The sequence below is a fragment of the Coregonus clupeaformis genome, chromosome 24 (assembly GCF_020615455.1).
Source record: "Coregonus clupeaformis isolate EN_2021a chromosome 24, ASM2061545v1, whole genome shotgun sequence".
In the NCBI taxonomy this organism is placed as follows: Eukaryota; Metazoa; Chordata; class Actinopteri; order Salmoniformes; family Salmonidae; genus Coregonus; species Coregonus clupeaformis.
This window is the reverse complement of record NC_059215.1, coordinates 20320510-20341955: the sequence shown is the minus strand read 5'-3', so window position 1 is coordinate 20341955 and position 21446 is coordinate 20320510. Positions and strand designations below refer to the sequence as shown.

Genomic DNA, 21446 nt, shown 5'->3' with positions numbered 1-21446 from the left:
CAAGCACAGACAAACACTTGATGTGATGTTTATTCCATGATAGGGAAGCCATAAAACTACTTTGTTTAAGCAGAAGAACAAATAAAGTTAAACAATAAGGACTTCAATAATCAAATATAGTCACTGAACAATATTGATAACCATTACATCAACATTCAACAACATATCTGAACGTAAAAATCATGTACTTCACTTACCTTGTAACGCTAGTGGTTCAGTTCTTGAGCTGGCATTAACAGTACGTCACATGTTATTGTGAGGAGTGACGCTGCAAATATGTTCATCCTGTTTGGCTTATCTCTTTGCTTTGTGCTACTGTAGGTGTGGCCAGTGCAATGTGCAACACCAACTGAGTTTGTTTAATGCTCTAAAAACACTAGTCTCCACTGTACCACGTGCAGAATATAAATAAAAATATAAAGGCCAACGTATTCTTTAAAATAATCAGATATTGTTTTTTTAACTGTTAATAATAGATTTATTTTGAAACAGTTGATCAAAAACGAAAGTATTGTCAATAATTGTGACTTTTTGATACAAACTAATCATGTTGACATCATATTAGAATGAAATAACAGATGTAGAGGACCCAGAAAAGAGAAATCCTTGCATGGCAACACTGCTATCTCTTCCTATTTTAGATGCAGTTACAGATTGACTTATTTCCTGAGTGATATACAGAGCAAACTGGATAGCACACACCTCCTCTACTGTTGAGATATGGTTCCGGGTCAATAGACAACGCCTAAGAGCTTTAACCTTGAGCTTCATGTTTATGAAGCAGAGCCAAATATAGACATATATCTAAGGTAGAATGTAAAGTAGAATGCCTCAACGAATGGCCCATTGAGTTTGTATGTAGGCCTATTCTTGACCTATAGAGGTCGATCCCTTTGACTCATTAGAGAATTATGACAAAGCATTATCTGGAAAGTAATATTTTTAAATCAGATTTTATATTCTATCAAATGTTTTAACATATTGTCAGCAAATGTGTTCATATTAACAATCATAACATGAAAACAAAATGTAACACTAAAACAAAGACACATGAAGCATCTACTGTATCCGACTATAACAGACACAATTCCGCGCCTGAGACAATACTTTTCACAATCCTCCGTCCGTTTCTCCATCGCTGTTTTTTTCTTAAAGCCAAACAGTCCGCAGAACTTTTATTCTCCTTCTCCCTCTTTTCCACCTCCATCATTGCCCTCCATCGAGAAGGGTTCTGGTTCCTGTGAACAAACAGAGCTCGGAAAATTAGAAATGCTCACTAACAGGGATGTAAACAAATGTGTGCACAAAATGTTTGAGAAATAAGCTTGTTAGTGCGTATGGAAAATGTCGGGGATAAAATACATTGACACGTTTGTATTATGATGTTACCACTAGATGACGCTCGTTGACAATAAATAAAATAAAAGGACAGCGTTGTATTCTAGAATAATTTCGAAAACAGAACGTTCTTCATGCCTATCCGTCACAGTAGGCTGTCCTGTGTGACATAAATAGAAAAACGCTGCAAAATGTGAAATCTTATCAAGAAAGAAAGAAAAGGTCTACCTAAAAAAAAACATTTAAACACATTGGTTGGAAACAAAGTTTATTCAATTTTCGTCCAATAGCCTCGTTGTATACTAAAGTTGATCACAAAAACCAAGTTAATTAATTGTATACAGGTAGCCTAATTTCAGGGCTGGACAAACAATAATTGATAATCATTTGCAAAACAAATTGTTGTAAGCCTACATTGACAATCAGATTTTCAAATCAATTCTATCTTGAATATAGGCCAAACCCAAATAGGCTACATGTTCGTGATTAACAGTGATCAAATAAACTATTTGCATGAACATTTACACGCTGTAACCACAGGATAAGGCACCTGCCTCCACAAACACTTTCTGCCTGCAACACCTGTCCCCACCACCACAGTCCCCCTGTCGATCCCGGCCATCCCTCTTAACCCATCCCCGCCTCCTCTTCGCTGCTCCAGCAGTGCCAGGCCAGAATCTTTATCTGTGTGGTTTGGGCCTGGCGGCATGCCATCCCGCTGGGGAAAGAGCAACTCCGCGAGCCACCAGATTTTTCGCAGTCGGTGTGGCGCAACCAGCGGGGCCAGAACACCGGAGCTAATTTTACCCACTGGTAGCGCATTCCACAGGTGGCGGAGCCGACCAGCCAGTCACGCAGAGTGCTGGCAACGTCTGCGGGAAGCTCACTCAAATCCAAATCCTCTGCTTCCTTTTCTAGTTTTCGTTGGTAGCGCGCTGCCCTCTGTCAGCTCTGGAGACTCGCCGAAGTTGAACCCCTCGTTGGTGGTGTAGTTTGGTAAGGCGTGCGGGTCACCACGAGACGCAGTTTGACCACCAGACGCACCGTGTCGACGCTTTCCCCTCCGACGTCCAAACCCTTGCTTCGGCTGGGCGTTCTATGGACATCCAGAACGGATCGAAAGACAGCCCAAAATGCGCAGGAGCCGGTTGTGCCGCAGGTGTTTGGGTTTCGGTGTGTAATGGTAGTTCTCCTCATTCATCGAGAGTGAATATGGACGAATCAGCTGCGAAGAAGATACGAAACTACTTGATCTGGTCCGTAGAAAGGATACATCATCGAAATCAGTGTATTTTTGGCCTGTAGGAGTTTCCCTGCGCTACCTGCTCCTGGTTGGGAATCACTGAAGTTGCGCTGGTGAGAAAGACAAGCAGATATGTCCAGCACAGGGAAACGCTCCTTAACCAATTCACCAATTCGTTCATTTTCCAAACAATGGATGTCCAAAGTGAAGTCAATCACAGAAGTACAATACTCACAGTTGTAATAGGCCTAGGGCTTTGAATCAATAGGTACAGAGGACTGTCCCACTTCCCTGTCTCCTCTCCCCTAGCTCTGGCAAGTCTAATATGTGGTTTCTCTGTCTTCCTCTCATAATACATGGTTGTTTTGGAGTGTCCATATGCCCATACAGTCAGTGTATCAGTGCAGACATCCTTGAACACGGACACAATAATACACAATATAACTGATGTCAATGAAGTAGGAGCTGGCAGGAATCTCTTATCACCTGAACAACAGGGGATTTTATCAGCTATGACTGGAACAGGCAATACTGTACACACTGTCTCTCTCTGGTATGATCACTCAGTTAAAGATTTAGTGTTGAAACACCATAGGCGGAAAGGAGAGACAACGCTAGAGTGGGGATGGTTTGCAGTGGTGAGAAGCGTGAAGGAAGGGTGTGAGTTGTTGACCTTCATTGTGTCACAATGACCTTACAGAAGTGGAAACAGTTGATAATTCCTCATACCATCCCATGTATGTAGCTGACAGAAGGCTACTAGGAACAGGTGGGAGACCCAGTGGCCAGGGGAGTGTCGTGAGGTCATAATCACACAAGTTCCTGATACTACACAAACATAACTAGTATCTGCAGCGTGTGGAGCACCCTGAGTCTGAGAGACTGAAACAAACTGGCTGCCCAGACAAAATATGTTTGTCAGGACAAGAGCCCCTTTCATTTAGGGTTACTGGACTCTTCATGGTCAAAGCCACAAAGTAGCACAACATACTGTATCAAGACTAATAGGTTTCACTATAATAAATAATAATAACCACTGTACTATTGTTTTCAAATATCAACTTAGTTTATTTTCATTAATAATATTAAGCTTCATATATATAGTTCACATAGTTCATATATCTGCACTATCAAACTTCAGAATTAGAATTAACTGTGAATTTACATGAAAAGGTTGATATTGCGTTCTGCATTGATTCAACTGGGCTCAGTATTCAGGAATTCTACACAGCACTGACTTTTAAATATACACTGAGTGTACAAAACATTATGAACCTGCTCTTTCCATAACATAGACTGACCAGGTGAATACAGGTGAACGCTATGATCCCTTATTGATGTCACTTTATTAAATCCACTTGAACCGTGTAGATGAGGGGAGGAGACATGTTAAAGAAGGATTTTTAAGCCTTGAGACAATTGAGCTATGGATTGTGTATGTGTGCCATTCAGAGAGTGAATGGGCTAGATAAAATATTTAAGTGCCTTTGAACGGGGTATGGTAGTAGGTGCCAGGCGAATCGGTTTGAGTGTGTCAAGAACTGCAACACTGTTGGGTTTTTCACGCTCAACAGTTTCCTGTGTGTATCAATGGTCCACCACCCAAATGACATCCAGCCAATTTGACACAACTGTGGGAAGCATTGGAGTCAACATGGGCCAGCATCCCTGTGGGAAGCTTTTGACACCTTGTAGATTCCATGCCCAGACGAATTGAGGCTATTCTGAGGGCGGAGCGGGGTGGAGTCAATATTAGAGGTTGTTCTTAATGTTTTGTACCCTTACTGTATAGGCAAAAAGGGATTGAATGATGTGATACCACCACAAGGTGGTGACATTGCACACTGTGTGTGTGTGTGTGTGTGTGTGAGCTACCAAGCGTGCATACTCAGGCGATATATCCACAGTGATAAGGTAAAGTAAAGTGCCACCACACAGCATAACTGATTGTCATCATGTCATAGACTTAACTACAGCAACAGCACAAAGTGAAGACTGAAAAACATCTTCATTTCAAAGTAGAAACACTGTATGATTAAAAAGGTAGCAAGGCACTGTGTGTGTTCATCCTATGTGCTGACCAGTGTAGGCTAGGATTGTGTGTCGACCTGTGAGTCCACCTCTGCTATGTGGGCGCCGCCTCTCAGAGTGAGAAAAGCTGGTCATGGGAGCTCTCCTGTTGCCGGGCGGATTGTGGCGGGGCCTGGACGAGACGGGGGGCAGGCTGCGTGTTGAGGGAATGTGGTCGGCCACCTTCGCCTTTCCTCCAGAAACTTGTCAAACTCTAAGAGAGAGGGAGGGAGAGAGAGTTAATGGTGTGGGTATTGCAACACTGATTTCTACTGGCACAGCGCAGAAATAGGATCTTGGCAATGATGATGGTTAAAAAGGGAAGAAAGAAAAACAAGTTGAAGACTTACCCTCACTGGTCAGCCCTTCCCTGTCCCCAGCCTCTGGTTGCTGTAACACGAAACAAGTACATGTAGCAACTCATGACAACCCATTAATGTTTGTTGAAAGGACAAGAAAACACACCACATTAAAAAGTCACCGTCTTACCGTTTCTGTGTCCGAGACAGCCATCTGTCAATGTCTTCCAGGGTGGAGTTCTTAAGGTTAGGGGCTTGATGAAGGAATCTGAGGGGAGGGAGAAGAGAAATAGAACGCAAAGAAGGGGTAGAAAAAGAAACAAAGAGATGTTAATGAGTCTTAGTAGAACGGCACAAGGCAGATGTTTCTAGTGGTGTCTAGTCCTCAGGACCTCAGCGTGTGAATGCATGTTTTCATTCAAACCCATTTCTGCATCATCGCTAATAGAGTAGTTACTTAACTGTTATTTAACTGTGACTGTGTGATGGACATTGGCTCATTGCTGTTGTCTGCATCGAAACGGTCCCTTCCTGAAAGTTACACCTTATTGCTGGCAATAACAGGATGATTCAGAATGTAAATCAACAGTAAATTGAAGGCCTTTAAGTCAGTATTTTTAGACCAAAATATATATCCTTCCCTGTGCTTTCCGTAGGATATGTTATGTTGACTGTAGCTAATGAATGAGAAACATGCATTACCGCTCCAGTAACCTGCAACCTGGTGTCCAGGGCTCCAGCCAGTCCTTCCACTGCTCCTGGGTCCTCGTACCGCATACTGGACACACACACACACACACACACACACACACACACACACACACACACACACACACACACACACACACACACACACACACACACACACACACACACACACAGTACATAACACTACATCAGTGGAGGCTGCTGAGGGGAGGACGGCTCATAATAATGGCTGGAACGGAGCAAATGGAATGCCATGTGTTTGATGTATTTGTTACCATTCCACCTATTCCGCTCCAGTCATTACCACAAGCCTGTTCTCCCCAATTAAGGTGCCTACCAACCTCCTGTGGAACTACATACCATAATATGTATAACAGTCATCTTTGGTGTACATTTCTTCGGTGTGTTTTGATATTTGTATACTGATATAACACCCCTCCAGCACTACAGTGAAGGTGTCTCACCTCTTCCCCTCTGATCGGCCAGAGAGCTGCCCCTGGTCTGGGCAAACATGTCAAACTCATCCTCCTCTGGTGCACCTGACACACAGAGACAGGGTATGAGGAGGGAAACCAACCAGAATGATCACCTTCCTTCATTCAATGACCACAGCCTCAGAGTAGGAGTGCTGATCTAGGGTCAGTTTAGCCTTTTAGATCATAATGAATACCAATATATGGACAGGGAGGACCTGATCCTAGATCAGCACTCCTACTCTGAGACTTTCTGAATACGGGCTCAGTTTTTGTGTAGATTATTTTTGTCAATGTTTTTTCATACTTTTGGTAATGTTAAAGAGAGATTAAGAAATGGAGTCCAACAGGCCTTGAGTTTTTAATGCAAAACAGATGCTACCACTGGTTGGCTGCCTGCCTCTGATTGGAGGGAGCGCTGAATCGCGGGTTGGCTGAGCGGCCAGAGAGGTGGTTGCTGGTTGGCTGAGGGACTGGGGCATAGGGCTGAGGTCAATGAGGTTGGCCCCTGGCAGAGTCTGCTATAAGGCAGGGGAGGGATACATTGAGTCGTGTTCAGGATGGTGCACGTATTGAACAAGCTGCAATTAGAGTTGCCAGCATGAAGAGAGTGAAATGACTGCTTACTGTACATGTCAGAGAGGCATGTCTTGTCAACAGAATATATTTATATCTGAACATTGTGCCCTACTGAACTAGATGTAAAAACACAAATACAAAAACAAAAGTGACAGATGGCTGTACCTGCTCTGTAGTTGTTCTCTGGGCCTTATTGAGTCTGTCAAACCTAAAACATGGGAGAAAAATAAAAAGACGATGTATAATCTTGAAAGCACAGACTTCCAGAACATGGACAATCTGTACTGTGTAATACATGTGCCTCATTTTCAATGTCTTTGAGGGCAAATCAGTGTGAATGCAAGTAGCCGAGTCGTGTGTGTGTGTGTGTGTGTGTCGACCTAGGTTCAAATACTATTTACGGTATTTCAATTATTTTCAAAGATATTTGGAAGTAAGTAATTAGATATTTTTTATTTGAAAAGATAAGTAGTTCAATATTAGAATGTACAGGATTTGGAAATACACTTTGGAAAGTATTGGTATGTATTTGAAAATACTCATATACAGTCCTCGATTCAAATACAATCCCATGCACAGGTATTTGAAAAATAGTATTCAAAGAAGTAAATGAAAATACTTCCAAATAGTAGGCTATTTATAGGAAATTATTTGAAAATACTCTCAATAGAAGTAGTTGATTCGGAGCCACATTATTTGAAAATACTCAAATAACAGAACATAAGTATTTAAATAACAAATACACATGTATTTGAACCCAGGTCTGGTGTGTGCGTGTGTGTGTCTGCCTTGACCTGTCAGAAGGATGAAGGCATTGTTTAAGTCATCGTTGACGACCAGCAGCTCCTCTATGAGGCCCTCGTCCACCAGCCTGGGGATCAGCTCCACCACACGGCTCTGCATCTCCCTACACACCTGGTACAACTGCTGCTCACACAAACAGAGGGGTTGAGAGACGGGGTGGAGGGAGGGAAGAGAGAGAGAAAGAGAGAGAGCGACAGAAGGAGGGCGGGGGGGAGAGAGAGAGAAAGAGAGAGAGCGACAGAAGGAGGGCGGGGGAGAGAGAGAGAAAGAGAGCGACAGAAGGAGGGGCGGGGGGGAGAGAGAGAGAAAGAGAGAGAGCGACAGAAGGAGGGCGGGGGGGAGAGAGAGAGGAAGAGAGAGAGCGACAGAAGGAGGGGCGGGGAGAGAGAGAGAAAAGAGAGAGAGCGACAGAAGGAGGCGGGGGGAGAGAGAGAAAGAGAGAGAGCGACAGAAGGAGGCGGGGGAGAGAGGAGAAAGAGGAGGCCACAGAAGGGGCGGGAGAGAGAGAGAAAAGAGAGGCGACAGAAGGAGGGCGGGGGGGGGGAGAGAGAAAGCGAGAGAGCGACAGAAGGAGGGCGGGAGAGAGAGAGAAAGAGAGAGAGCGACAGAAGGGAGGGCGGGGGGGAGAGAGAGAAAGAGAGGGAGTAGAGATGCATGAGGGAGAAAGACGTGCAGACAGACCTGCAGTAGCTCTGAGTCCTCCTGCTGGCTCTGTCCAGGCGTCAGCTGGTTCAACATCTCAGTCATCACAGTCAGGTTCCCCCTGACCAGAGCCAGGTCAACTCTCAGCTTCTGGGCCTGGAAAGTTCATCAACAGAATCATCCTTAGGCTCTTTGTCAACTCTTTCTTAAATGAGGCTTGGGGAAAGACATGAGGAGGAGAGGAAAAAATAATCATAGAGGCTATTGAGAGGCCTTACCACTTTAACCACGGTGGTACATACAGACATTTCCCCTAGGCGCTGGTTTAAACATGGGCTTTTCCCAACAATTTGAAGAGATAAATCATAAGTGGGTCCTAAACAGAACCAACACTTAGGGCCTCGTTTAACTGTAGCTAGTATTTACTCACACTATGTGTACATGAGTATTCCCCACAATATCAAAAGGGGTAATGCATTTACAATCTATTCGAGTACCATGTTGAGGAGAGATGGAGATGGGTCCATCAGCTGAGCTGTGGGGGCAAGGCAGTCAGTGCAGCCTGGGTAGGGACCGAGGCAGCAGGGCCACGGGAGTCTGACTCTGAGGAGGTGGAGCTGGCACTGTAACAGAGGAGTCGTTCTCTGGAATGCTCTAGGAAACAACAGAAAGGGACAGCAATGTAATAGAGTCAGTTAGACATGATTTGATCCAAAACAACAGACATGGCTCATGCAGGAATGCAAACATCATGCCTCCAACTAACTGAGCCATCGGAACCTCAACATAGTAAAGGGTATGTTTTGTGGGAAGGAGTGTGTGTGTGTGTTTTTGTGTAAGATAAATAGTGATCTATCCAGAGATAACAGACATGAAGAGTCTAAAGGTCAAAGTTCACAGGTGACGTGCCTCACCATAGAATTACATAAGGAATCCAGCAGTAAATTAGAGGATCTCTATGGAGCCTTACCCTGAGGGGGAGTGTGGATGGGGAGAGGGCGTCCAGGTCAGTCACAAAGGAACTCCAGGCACCCGCCTCCTCAGATCCTCATCACACAGACCACACCTCCTAGGGAGGGAGAGCTACGGGAACGATCGGCCCACGCCTGAGAGAGAGAGGGAGAGAGACAGATAGAGAAAGATAGAGAGTGCGAGTGGGATAGAGTTTGAGAGGGGGAGGAGGATAAGAAGATACTTTATGATAGACAAAGGCATGTTTTCTCTGTTCATTCATAAAGTTCTGAGTTCTGTAATGAACGTTGTCATTTCAACCAATTTCTCCATTATCTCTAATTGACATGACATTAAATGACATTAAATCACTGCATTAACCCTATCATAACTTATAACAAGGGCCTCTACAGTCTTGCAATAGTGGGATAATGTCCAAGCCAAATCAACAGTCAATAAACAGCGAGTTGTACAGTACCTGTATACAATCCAAATGGATCGTCTGAAATGACCCCCCTATTGGCCAGAGCCCAAACGTAGTGCACTATATACGTGCCATTTCAGACTCAACCTATGAGATGCAACCCACCTGTATGAGGCTCAGCACCCGGTCGTGCAGGGTGGTGGGAGGGTTGTTCTTGGGCAGGATGGCTCGTACCGGAGAACCCCCTCCACAAAGTCCTGGGACGCCACTAGAACGTGGAACCGATGGCCACAGTTCTTCACACACGCCTCCAGAACCTAAAGATAGATACAGGAGGAACGACTGAGAATACACACACTGCAAGGAACAAACTGTACTGTACTGTATACAGCCCCATTTATCAATCAAATGTATTTATAAAGCCCTTTTTACATCAGCAGATGTCACAAAGAGCTATACAGAAAACCCAGCCTAAAACCCCAAAGAGCAAGCAATGCAGATGTAGAAGACTCCCTAGAAAAGGCAGAAACCTAAGAAGAAACCTAGAGAGGAACCAGGCTCTGAGGGGTGGCCAGTCCCCTTCTGGCTGTGCCAGGTGGAGATTATAACAGTACATGGCCATTAAGGTCAGATTTTTCTCCAAGATGTTCAAACTTTCATAGATGACCAGCAGAGTGAAATAATAATCACAGTGGTTGTAGAGGTTGCAACAGGTCAGTACATCAGGAGAAAATGTGACTTGGTTTTTCATAGCCGGGCATTTAGAGGTTGAAATAGCAGGTGCGGTTCAGTCACTCCCTGAAGTCACTCAATTCCCGTCTCGGGAATCCCCAGTGAGAGACCCAGATGATTCAACATTCCCCATCAAGAGAATGCCAAACTTTAGAATATGGAATAGAAAGAACTGAAATAATACTCACTGTCAGAGCCAACATGATCTCCCTGAAGCTCTTATTACCCACAATCCTCTTCTTTATGGCTTTGACTGCATCTTTGGGTCTAGGAGGAAAACCACACATACGCACTTCCAGCATCAATTCACAGAAAGACTGTATTTATTGTTATCATATTATCAGTGGTGGTAACTGTTTGACATCGAAAAGATGCTGTACAAAAGCAGTCATCAATAAAAACACAATAGAAAACAAATGGCCTAAGTGACTGCATCCATAATTACCCTTCGTCTGTCTCGTTGATGATGTCACATATCTCCCATGTTAAGGGCCCAGTCCTCTGAATGCAGCACGGCGCTGGTGGCTCGTTCTGTCAACATCAACAGGGAGATATTATCCCCTTATTATGACTGTCTGAGACGACAAACAATATGATATTATACTCTTATTATGACTGTCTGAGACAACAAAGAACATGGATGATTAATCATGTCTACTGTATGCAGATAGACAAACAACATGGATGATTATGCAGATAGGCAGACTATAAAAGTCACATTTTATACCCCAGCATTATCGATACTTATCAATACATATCAATGCAGCTAGATATCAAGATAACACAGAGGATACCACCTAGCCTATGAGCGACCGTAAACGTAGGCCTACTGTCAAACCTATTCAGCAGGCATTGGCCCACACATAATTGTTGTAAACAATTGTTGGTTGATTTTAATTGAATAATGATTAAGTTTAAAGTATTTACAATCTAGCAAATTATCTAACCTCAGCTAAATGTGATCAAAGTCAACCCTTGGCATTTATTGAGGAATGTTTGTTCCCATTTCATCCTCTAAGCACTCCACTGTGGCCCCTTTTCTTTGGTCCTTATAATTCTCTGCTAATCTCCCTCATTTCCCTCTCACTCCCCTCTCACCCCACCTCTCTTACCCTCTCTCTCTCTCTCTCTCTCTCTCTCTCTCTCTCTCTCTCTCTCTCTCTCTCTCTCTCCTCCCCTATTTCATGTGACTGTCAGCTGGTTCTGTTCGCATTCCCTCCAAGGTAGTCTAAACATATGACATGTGAGAGAGAGGGAGAAGTGGATGAAGTAAGAGGGTTTGTGTGTGTGTGTGATATCAGGAACAAAAGATCAGCAAGGATGTCAACACTTTCACTAGACTGGACAGTAGACATAACTGTCCATAGCTCCATCAAAAGACCTGTGACATAAAAACATCATCTGCATTTGATATAGACAGTTTGTTCCAGATATCAATGACGTAATGATGTGGAAGTTGACCAACTTTGACTGCAATAATGCAATGTCATTTAAGAAACCAGGGATCTAGGATTTAAATGAATTGTGAAATGTTCATAGGTTAGGCTGATTATAAATTCAGTCTTGAAATGGGGTCTAGTTTAAAACGGTTTGTGAGCCAAAGGGCTGCTTTGGTCCAGTTTTGAATAAGGAAGTAAGCAACAACTTCTATGGCCCTAAACCCACCCATTGACATCAGTGATTCGTCAATATTGCTGTCATGTCACCAGAGGTTACGAATCAAATGGGCGATAAGGGTCATTTAGACTGCCTCTAGTATTTGATTGGTTTGAGAACACATCTTTCAAGGCAGATTTCGACATTAACATATATACGTATATAGTACTTAGCAAATAAAAGTAGCTGCAATTCCTCAATTTCTGTCTGAACCTCTATAACAAAATAGCCCCTGTAACTTTGACAAAATGTATTAAACGTTTGAACAGAAATAAATAGCTAGCTAGATACAGTTTGCAACTTTCTAAAGTTTAGTTGTGATGTCATTCAACATTGCGGCTCGAGCGACGCATAATTAGCTTTGATGGCTCTGCTTTTGAACAGCTTTCTGCAATATTTCTCCCGACTTACCAATTCGTTGTCCAACAGGAGAAGAGAAGGGGCTTCCTATAAGAAACTCCATATTTTCCACAAAGTCGTAATTTCAAAACGGTACTTTTTTCACTACCAATACCCTGTTATTTCCCCGTTAGTAAGTAGACCTGTGTGACGCTAGACACAACAAAGATTAGCCAGAATAGTTTATTTCGCCTTCAAAATAAAGGTTCCCCCATTGCAAACGGATACAAACAGTGGAATCAAGCCATATTTGGACTAGATAATGCTAAACAAGGTTATAATGTTATTACATAATTAAAAATGAAGTGCAATAATTCATAATTTGTGTCAATAAACATATATTTGTTGAAATCCCACTGTGGCTGTATTAGACCACATAATTGCCTTTAGGGGCATACTAATATGTACTGTACAGCCTAAACTAGAGATTGTGCTCCCATGAAATGGAGTATCAGCTTATTCAGTGACACCCACAGAAAACTACTTTGCTCTTATTAGGGAACTTTTACTGTGGGAAATCAGCTCATTGTGCGTATTGAACATTCATATTGGACTGTGCAAGAGCTAAGACACTAATATTTGTGTAAATTCTACACAGTTGTGTTCTGTGAGTGTCATTGAGTTGGCTGATACCCCATTTCATGGGTGCACAATCCATAGGTTAGGCTCTACAGTGCAATATGAATGTTCAACACACAATAGACTGACTGGAAAGGTGATTTACATTTTACATTTTACATTTACATTTCCCACAGTCAAAGTCCTGCAATAAGAGCTAAGATGCTAATATTTGTGTAAACTCTACACAGTTGTGTTCTGTGAGTGTCACTGAGTAGGCTGATACACCATTTCATGGTCCCAAGATCCATAGGTAAGGCTGTAGAGCGCATATAATTGTGCCACCAATGCAAGTCTAATACATCCACAGTGCGGTTTCAAAATAATTTAACTTTTTGGTGTCAAATTAACTAATTATTGTCTTTTTAAATTGTATTTATATAACAACATTCCGACCTTGTTTAGCATTGTCTAGTCCAAATATGTCATGAATCCACTATTTGTATCCGTTTGAATCACTTTCAATGGGGGACATTTATTTTGAAGGCGAACCGCAAATTCCAGTATTGTGGCTAGCTTCACACAGGTTGTAGGTTGATCTGTGGCGGCGCGGTCACGTGAATACCACCAGGCCAGGCTATGATTATAAGAAGGATGACATACTGTATTATAAGGTGGATGTGTGGGCAGGACAGGGGACACACTCTTTTCACGGCACTTCGAGACAAATAGATTTTCGTAGCAGGTTAAGAGAGCATTTTTGCTAACCCTTACACTTTTCCCAACCTTTAACCTCAGTCTTCTAACCTGCTACATAAATTATCCTAACCTGCTGCATAAAGTTTCCTAGCCCTCTACGAAAAAAGTCACTTGGTGTATCGAGTGCCATGAATAGTGTTTCCCATGTGGACACTCAGCAGTGGAGGCTGCTGAGGGGGAGGATGGCTCATAATAATGGCTGGAACGGAGCAAAGGAATGGCATCAAACACATGGAAACCACGTGTTAGATGTATTTGATACCATTCCACTCATTCTTCTCCAGCCATTACCAAGAGCCCGTCCTCCCCAATTAAGGTGCCACCAACCTCCTGTGGTGGATGCCAGTCAGTGAGATATGCCCTCATGTGTTAATATCTAGTCTTTAGGTATAAAACAAATACTTATTCAAACAAATACCCAAGAGGACAAGTGAGACAGACTGGTATAGAAGCCTACATGGCCTGGGTCCCAATACTGTACTCAATTTGCTATAAAGAAAACGCCCAAACACAAAATATTAAAATGTTCTCCACTTTATTCAACACTTATGTGCAAGACAGTAGTCAAAGAGGCAGTCAACAAGGTTTGAGTTGCATACAAACTGTGGTGTCACTCTTTCTAAACCCCTCCTTAGACGATTGTCATCATCACTAAATCAATCAATACAAATCTATGACAGTATTGACATTCAGCAATAATTACACTATGAACAGGACACAATTTAATATTTTCAACTAAAATGAACTTTATGGTTATAATATATTGCAGATAAATGATAATGTGCGCTTTAGCCTACCTGACACTACAAAACTGATAAAGATTGATGCATTTATGATACAATACATTTGCGGTTTTAGCACCATTCATTGTGATATTGATGTTGAGCAATTTATAACCACAGGACTCAGTTCCTATGTGCCTCTAGTTTCTCCTCAATATTACAAAAGCTTGGGTCAGACATGCCTTTTCTTACATTACCCAAAACATATCGTTACAGCCGGCACTACGAGTACTGTAGCTACCAATTTTACTTGTGGCTGGTCTCGTAAAGTCCCATAACTCGGTCTGCTCCCTAAAACGTGGACGAAACCAGTTAGTTTTTGTTTTCTATGCCCTTATAAGGACACTGTAGGGAGTGGTTGATCCCTTCTCAAGAATGTAGCTTCATGATGGTGAAATGGAAGAGAGTATTTTCTCTCTCTCCAGTTTGTATAGTAAAGAGTCTGTTTAGAAGGGGAGGTGGTCCATAGTATGCGGTGTATGCTGCAACGATGCCTGCTGTCTCCGCCATGTGCTCACAGGCCAGGTTGAGCTCACACACCTCACTCAGACTGGACGAGAGAGAGAGAGAGTGAGTGAGTGAGTGAGTGAGTGAGTGAGTGAGTGAGAGAGAGAGAGAGAGAGAGAGAGAGAGAGAGAGAGAGAGAGAGAGAGAGAGAGAGAGAGAGAGAGAGAGAGAAAGTTGGGGTTAATTGACTTCTTGTTTCATGTGTTTTTTGTGTGTGTTTTTTTACAAAATAGGACAAATATTCTGCATATTTTGCTCCAGTCATTTGGCTTGTATGAAGTACATTAAGAGTGTGGCCTAAATGTAAACGTGTAGGGTAAAATGTAAACAGATTATTTGGTCTCTTGCGTGTGACGATGCAATTAACATTCCACACTTTTTCCCAAGCATCATTGCAACGCCACACATTCTAACACCAAATCATACGTGAGGTAACACCCTTGACTGTTAAACGACTAAATGAGGCTTTCAGGAAAAGGAACCCCCATAATTATAGTAGGTCACATTTGACATATGGTTGTGACAGCTGTTTGGCTGGCAGATAGCCATAGTAGAGTGTGTGTAGGTGTAGTGTTGAGTGATGGTAGCAAAAAAGCTTTAGTAAAAGTGCTGTAGTATTGAAGTAGTGTACTACAGTACTGGTAGGGCATTTGTCTATTTGCTATAGGGAATGTTGTCTGAATGTCGAATCGTCTATTAACTTGTGCATCTTCTATCGAGTAATGGTGGAGTAGTTCTGTGAAGGGGTGTGTGTTCTAGAATTTCTAGTTCTAAAGGGGTATTGGAGCCTACCTCTCCACCTGGGTGAGGGTAGAAGGCAGCAGCTGCAGGTCCAGCCGCCCTCTTTCTCCTCAGCAGCACTGAGGCCAGGTCTCTCTTCATGATCACCTCTGGCTCTGTAGCTGCAGCTGGGTCCTCTGCTGTAGCTGGAACACCTACACACACACAAACACACACACACACACACACACACACGTCAACCCTTATACAGTACAAATGTGGTTTTACTTCCTATTATAGAGCAGCAACGGTAGCCTATATTAATGAACAGTTTCACTTCCCATTTTTTGTAAATGTCAACACAAACATGTACACATACTCTATACATTTCCTGATACCATTACAAATACAAACACAAAGAAGGCTACACTCTTCCCTTTCTATGCATGATCTGCATACACAGCATACACTTTCTGCTAGGATCAATCGTCTGTTAACTTTACATCAGCACACTGCTGAGCAATGACACCATTTAGAGGAGTTCGAGAGATGGCAGACCTTCAGCACTAGCTGACTCTGGGAAAGAGGAAGACGAGGAAGAGATGAGGAAGAGTCCGAGGAGTCTGAGGCAGTGGAGTCAGAGGCTGATGAGTGAGAAAGCCGAGGAGGAAGAGGAGGAAGCTGATGAAGATTGCGGAGGAGTCTGCGGCTGGTGCTGGTTCAGCGGAGGGTCAGGAGCAGGATCGACAACCACATCAGGATCCAAGTCTGTTGAACGGGAGAAAAATTACATTGGCATAATGCTTTAAGGCTTGTTATAAGCATGTATGAGCTTTTATAATGTCTTACTATAAAACGTGTTACGTTAGTTCTCTCGTTAGTTGATCTCTTTCCAGAATTACATCGTCACAATACAGAAGTTATGAAACAACACAATATGCTTTCCAATTTACCGTTCTCGTGGACAGAGACCGACAGGACAGCTGACAAATGGTCAGGAGAGTCAGAGACTTCATGTTGTTTTTGTGTGGTTATCTTATGCCTTCTTGAACTACCAGTAGTGGTAATAGTATAACTTTGGTTTCTTTCTCTGCTTCTTTCAATGTTCTTCCTCTGTATATCCCTCCATTCCCTCCATGGTCAATATATACTTGAAAGTCATCCCCCTCCCAATCAGATACATACAATGGTCAGACTATGATTGGTTAGAGAATCGAATGTCAACTTGTCCCACTTCCACATTCTGGACACTCTCACACAACAACCCACACACCCGGCAAGGCAACGTCAAATAAACACACCACACAAACATACACACTCGATGGTGGCATACATACATGTAAAGTATTTGATCCCTGCTGATTTAGATGCTATCACTGACAAAGAAATGATCAGTCTATAATTTTAATGGTAGGTTTATTTGGAACAGTGAGAGACAAAAAAACAACAAAAATCCAGAAAAACGCATGTCAAAAATGTTATAAATTGATTTGCATTTTAATGAGGGAAATAAGTATTTGACCCTCTGCAAAACATGACTTAGTACTTAGGGCAAAACGCTTGTTGGCAATCACAGAGGTCAGACGCTTTCTTGTAGTTGGCCACCAGGTTTGCACACATCTCTAGGAGGGGATTTTTGTCCTACTCCTCTTTGCAGATCTTCTCCAAGTCATTAAGGTTTCCGAGGCTGACGTTTGGCAACTCGAACCTTCAGCTCCTTCCACATATTTTTCTATGGGATTAAGGTCTGGATACTGGCTAGGCAACTCCAGGGACCTTAATGCCTCTTCTTGAGCCACTCCTTTGTTGCCTTGGTCGTGTGTTTTGGGTCATTGTCATGCTGGAATACCCATCCACGACCTATTTTCAATGCCCTGGCTGAGGGAAGGAGGTTCTCACCCAAGATTTGACGGTACATGGCCCCATCCATCGTCCCTTTGATGCGGTGAAGTTGTCCTGTCCCCTTAGCAGAAAAACACCCCCAAAGCATAATTTTTCCACCTCCATGTTTGATGGTGGGGATGGTGTTCTTGTGGTCATAGGCAGCATTCCTCCTCCTCCAAACACGGGAGTTGAGTTGATGCCAAAGAGCTCTATTTGGTCTCATCTGACCACAACATTTCACCCAGTTCTCCTCTGAATCATTCAGATACCATTGGCACACTTCAGACGGGCATGTATATGTGCTTTCTTGAGCAGGGGGACTTTGCGAGCGCTGCAGGATTTCAGTCCTTCATGGCATAGTGTGTCACCATTGTTTTCTTGGTGACTTTATGGTCCCAGCTGCCTGAGATTGCTTGACAAGATCCTCCCGTGTAGTTCTTGGGCTGATTCTCACTGTTCTGCTGATCATTGCAACTCCACGAGGTGAGATCTTGCATGAAGCCCCAGGCCGAGGAGATTGACAGTTATTTTGTGTTTCTTCCATTTGCGACAAATCGCAACTGTTGTCACCTTCACCAAGCTGCTTGGCGATGGTCTTGTAGCCCATTCCAGCCTTGTCTGTAGGTCTACAATCGTGTCCCTGACATCCTTGAGAGCTCTTTGGTCTTGTCCATGGTGGAGAGTTTGTAATCTGATTGATTGATTGCTTCTGTGGACAGGTGTCTTTTATACAGGTAACAAACTGTGATTAGAAGAGCACTCCCTTTAAGAGTGTGCTCCTAATCTCAGCTCGTTACATGTATAAGAGACACCTGGGAGCCAGGAAATCTTCTGATTAGAGGGGGTCAAAGACTTATTTCCCTAATTGTAAAATGAAAATCAATTTATAACATTTTACATGCGTTTTTCTGGATTTCTTTTTTGTTATTCTGTCTCTCACTGTTCAAATAAACCTACCATTAATATTATAGACTGATCATTTCTTTGTCAGTGGGCAACATTGCAAAATCAGCAGGGGATCAAATACTTTTTCCTCACTGTACATGCAAAACCATAGAAGCGGAACCAATCAAATGAAACAAGTAGGGGTGTGTAAGAGGTTGCTCTATAAATTGAATTCTTCTTCCTATGTAACCCTTGATTGCACAGAAAATATTAAATATGTTCTAGAATGGGACTTACATAATCCATCAACAAGAATATTGTGTCTGAAATCAGAGAAGAAATAAAGACAAATGCTAGTTTGAAAATTAAATATAGGCTTTGTGTTGAGAAATATCATTTGGGGAAACAGGTGGCTGCTTTCGGCTTGTTATTGTTGTAATGTACATGTAATTTACAAACTAAAAGGAAACACCATCATCAAACATCTTCATTCAACTGGGTTGAGATCACCCTCTTTCAAAGTCAAAGATCTCCAGATCTTGTCACAAACAAATAAAGGTCAACTGCTGCCCAGCTTTTTTTTACTACAGGACCCTAAGCATGATGGGGACCAGGAACCACACCTGTGTGGGAACTGGTTTTAATGTCTATGTGGAAGCAACTGCTTTCAATATACTCTTTTGTATCCCTCATTTATGCAAGTGTTTCTTTATTCTGGCAGCTACCTGTATGTTGCATCTAAATTAAGTCCTGTAAAAGTTATATTCATTCACGCCAATTATTCTGAATTCCAACCGATAATTTCCCCCTATTTCGGTCTAAATGGAATCAATCCTGAAATTCCCTGAATTCGATTCCATCCCCACCATCTCATCAGTGTAGTATAAATAATCCCAGCAGCAATACTCAAAAAAGCCAAACGGGTCAGAATAGGAAGCAATATCCCTCTAAATAAGACATTGTCTATAAATTGTGATTGGATTTAAATCAGGCCCCAGCCAGTGGCGGGTAGCGAAAACTCTCTGGGTCTGAGTTGCTGAGAGGCTCAGCTCTCCGGCTGCTCGCCTCAACTCCACAAACCCCAAACTACAGCCCGGGTTTAACCACACTACTAATTTCCAGTGACTGGGAAAACAGCACTGAGACTCCATCATGTGACAGAGATTAATTACAGGTCTACCAGTGTCCCACGAAGCCACAGCCGTTCATCTATATAAAGGCTGGGGCCATTCAATCCAGCCAGATCCACAGCCACGCGGTTTTAAAACGAACTTAACGACCCAACTGTTACAGGTATAAATAGCCTACCTGGGTTGCCCATATGTTAAAATGCACAATGATGTATGGTGATATGAAGAATGGATTGGATAGATTTGTTTTATGTGGTGGGGCCTATTATGTAGACTATGGTTGGTGTGTGTTATATAGAGATACAAGCTTGCGTCTGATATCGGCTGATATCATATTTTGTTTTCCAGACTGTGGACAGAGAGTAAATCCATATAGAAAGGTAAATATGGTAGATAATCATATGTCTTGATGTATATATTTATATATCTCGGAGCCTACACCAGCGGTCCTAAGTTGTCTGTTAAAATGAGAAATACCATTGCCCTCTGCTGTAGCAGACTGACCTTATTCCAATCTCTTGCTGGTCTGTTGTTTTTCTTGGTGTTAAAAAGGGCAATCTGTTAGTTGCTACATCCATGTTTTGGATGTAAATGGAATTATATGTTGTCATTGATTCTTGAAGAATATAACTTATAAATGCCTCATGAGAGTTTGGTTCAACTGTCATACCTCATCAGAACCCCAAAATATAAACGTTATTCTCCAATGTTTGTAAAGTGAACAAACACTGAGTAGCCTCAAAACAGTGATTAAAACTATAATTTTTATATCATGGATGGTCAGTCCCTTCAATTTGCTCTGTCTATGAACTTGAGACTGAGTTGTATATTTCTCAAGCCCCCAACACTCAGCTTTTATTGAGACAGGGGAGAACGCTTTGTTTTGTTTAAACTGTTTGGTTATGTTTCAACCGCTGATTGCCGCACTAAGGGTTTGTCTTGGATAGTAGTGTGGGTGTAATTACAATGTCTGGTCAGCATCCATTTTTGTGGGCCAGGCGTTTCAATGCAGGGGACAAAGTTTGAGAAAACATTTGCCACAAAGTCCTCCGGTCGCAAAAAGAAGATGCTTATGTCTAGGGCTTTCTCATCGGGATCAGGTCTGTTTTAGTGTGCATTGCCCTGGAAATCGTGATAGAGTGCAAGCCACATACGCATCCGGACAAAATTGTTTTCTGGTTCTCCCAGTGCCCAGGGTGAAACAAAAATCTGTTTCTTTTTATTTTGGCATACATTTTGAGTTTAAACAAAGTAGCTGTCAGGTGTGTTAGTATAGTGTGCATATCTTCTCTAGTGGGACAATGTGGCCGTGTGCTATATAGTAACTATAATAATGTAATTATGTATTTGTAGTAATGAGATGTTCCATTGTCACCATTTTGTTTAAACTCCATACACTCGGTTAATACAAAGGCCTTATGTATATAATCTTAGTGTTCAGTCTGAGCCATGACTGATATAAGAGGGGTTTGAAATACCCTGTTGACATTTTTAGTAACTACACTGCTATTTTTACACACCTAATCGGTAGAGATGAGTAGGCCTAATTATCTGAAGCATCCTTACACATTGACCATAGAACAATATTCCCCTTCTGTTCTCTGGGTGCAACTTCACTCTATAGTCAGTCATTAACACACAAGGGAACTGGAGTTTCGACCTTACAGAGTTGAGAGGCCAGTTGTATGACTAGCAACAGTAAATGTACACTTCTTTACAGACCCTGTGTAAATTGTTTGGCTTCGAATAAATAATCTGGTCTTGCAAACAGGTAAGATGGTTGATGTGTAGGTTCTAGACCATGTCTGCAGGAGGAATCCTAGGGGTTTGAGGTGTAAAACAGAATACAGAATAACCTTGGGCCTACCACATCTGGAGACAAGGACAGACTTCTGAGGAAAAG

The 21446-nt window shown here is 42.5% G+C and overlaps 1 pseudogene; it reads right to left on the bottom strand.

Moving 5' to 3' along the window:
* Positions 1-4743: 4743 nt before the first annotated feature.
* Positions 4744-12471, bottom strand: LOC123481793 (annotated as a pseudogene).
* Positions 12472-21446: the final 8975 nt, after the last annotated feature.